Source organism: Pristiophorus japonicus, unplaced genomic scaffold (genome assembly GCF_044704955.1).
Source record: "Pristiophorus japonicus isolate sPriJap1 unplaced genomic scaffold, sPriJap1.hap1 HAP1_SCAFFOLD_573, whole genome shotgun sequence".
In the NCBI taxonomy this organism is placed as follows: Eukaryota; Metazoa; Chordata; class Chondrichthyes; family Pristiophoridae; genus Pristiophorus; species Pristiophorus japonicus.
Genome location: NW_027254481.1, coordinates 230001 through 232500, shown reverse-complemented (window position 1 = coordinate 232500; position 2500 = coordinate 230001). Strand labels below are relative to the sequence as shown.

Here is a 2500-nt window from a genome sequence, read left to right as displayed (position 1 = left end):
CGCACTGTCGGAGGGGCAGTACTGAGGGAGCGCCGCACTGTCGGAGGGGCGGTACTGAGGGAGTGCCGCACTGTCGGAGGGGCAGTACTGAGGGAGCACCAAAATCAAGTGGCCTACTCAGGTGGACGTAAACAATCGCATTATTTTGAAGAGCAGCGGGAGAGTTCCTCCTGAGGTGCTGGGCCAATATTTATCCCTCAGCCAACATCACTAAAACAGATTATCTGGTCATTATCACACCTACCCTGGGAGTGTTTGATGGGACAGTGTAGGGGGAGCTTTACTCTGTATCTAAACCCCTGTACCTGCCCTGGGAGTGTTTGATGGGACAGTGTAGAGGGAGCTTTACTCTGTATCTAACCCCGTGCTGTACCTGCCCTGGGAGTGTTTGATGCGACAGTGTAGAGGGAACTTTACTCTGTATCTAACCCCCTGTACCTGCCCTGGGAGTGTTTGATGGGACAGTGTAGAGAGAGCTTTACTCTGTATCTAACCCCCTGTACCTGCCCTGGGAGTGTTTGATGCGACAGTGTAGAGGGAACTTTACTCTGTATCTAACCCCCTATACCTGCCCTGGGAGTGTTTGATGGGACAGTGTAGAGAGAGCTTTACTCTGTATCTAACCCCCTGTACCTGCCCTGGGAGTGTTTGATGGGGACAGTGTAGAGGGAGCTTTACTCTGTATCTAACCCCCTGTACCTGCCCTGGGAGTGTTTGATGGGACAGTGTAGAGGGAGCTTTACTCTGTATCTAACCCCCTGTACCTGCCCTGGGAGTGTTTGATGGGACAGTGTAGAGGGAGCTTTACTCTGTATCTAACCCCCTGTACCTGCCCTGGGAGTGTTTGATGGGACAGTGTAGAGGGAGCTTTACTCTGTGTCTAACCCCCTGTACGTGTTTGATGGGGACAGTGTCTCTCTCTGTCTCTCTGTGTCCTTCTCTTCCACTCTGTCCCTCTCTCTCACTGTCTTTCTGTCTCTCTCTCTGTCCCTCTCTGTCTCTCTCTCTGTTTCTCTCTCTCTCTCCCTCCCTGTCTGTCTCTCTCTTTTTCTCTCTCTCTCTGTCTCCCTCGCTCTCTGGTTCTCTCTCAGTCTCTCTCTCTCTATCTCTCTCTCGCTCTCTATCTGTCTCCCTCCCTGTCTGTCTCTCTCTCTCTCTTTCTCTCTCTCTCTCTCACTCACTGTCTGGCTCTCTCTCAGTCTCTCTCTCTCTCTCTCTCTGTCTCTCTCTCTCTCTCTCTCTCACTCTCTCCCTCACTCTCTGGCTCTCTCTCAATCTCTCTCTCTCTCTCTCTCTGTCTCTCTCTCTCTCTCTCTCACTCTCTCCCTCACTCTCTGGCTCTCTCTCAGTCTCTCTCTCTCTCTGTCTGTCTCTCTCTCTGTCTCCCTCCCTGTCTGTCTCTCTCTCTCTGCCCCTCTCTCTTTGTCTCCCTCTCTCTCTATCTCTCTCTCTCCCTCTATCTATATCTCGGTCACTCTGTCTCTCTGTGTCTGTCGCTCTCTCTCTCCATCGCTCTCTCACTATCTCTCTCTCTGTATCTCTCTCTCTCCCTCTCTCTCTATCTCTCTCTCTCTCCCTCTTTGTTTCTCACTTTCTCTCTCTCTGTCTCTCACTCTATCTCTCTCTCCCTCTCTCTCTCTCTCTGTCTCTCTCTCTCCCTCTATCTATATCTCGGTCTCTCTGACTCTCTCTGACCCTCTTCCTCTGTTTCTCTCTCTCTCTCTTTCTCTGTCTGTCTCTCTCTCTCTCTCCCTCTCCCTCTCTGTCTCCCTCCCTCTCTGTTTCTCTCAGTCTCCCTCACTGTCTGTCTCTCTCTCTTTCTCTCTCTGTCATTCTCTCTCTCTCTCTCCCTGTCATTCTCTCTCTCTCTCTCTCTCTCTCTCTCTGTCTCTCTCTGTCTCTCCCTCTCTCTCTCTGCCACTCTCTCTGTCTCTCTCTCTCGCTCTCTCTCTGTCTCTCCCTCTCTCTCTGTCTCTGTCTCTCTCTGTCTCTCCCTCTCTCTCTGCCACTCTCTCTGTCTCTCTCTCTTGCTCTCTCTCTCTCTCTCTCTCTGTCTCTCCCTCTCTCTCTGTCTCTGTCTCTCTCTGTCTCTCCCTCTCTCTCTGCCACTCTCTCTGTCTCTCTCTCTCTCGCTCTCTCTCTGTCTCGCTCTGTCTCTCCCTCTCTCTCTCTCTCTGTCTCTCTCTCTGTCTGTCTCTCCCTCTCTCTCTGTCTCTCTCTCTCGCTCTGTCTCTGTCTCTCTCTGTCTCTCCCTCTCTCTCTGCCACTCTCTCTGTCTCTCTCTCTCTCTCTCTGTCTCTCCCTCTCTCTCTGCCACTCTCTCTGTCTCTCTCTCTCTCTCTGTCTCCCTCTCTCTCTCGCTCGAGCTCTGTCTCTCAACCCCAGCACAACCCGGTTAGATTGCTAACTGTTCCACAAACGCTCGGGACGAAAACTAAGCGCTCGCTTACAAACTGTGCTGGGCCATTGGGCCCATTGTTGCCCGTGCTGTGCCGGCTCT

General features: G+C 52.3%; 1 protein-coding gene across 1 annotated transcript in view; it reads right to left on the bottom strand.

Moving 5' to 3' along the window:
• LOC139254776 (transcription factor NF-E2 45 kDa subunit-like) overlaps positions 1–2500 on the bottom strand; it is an 18712-nt gene that overhangs the window by 15396 nt on the left and 816 nt on the right. The window lies entirely within an intron of this gene.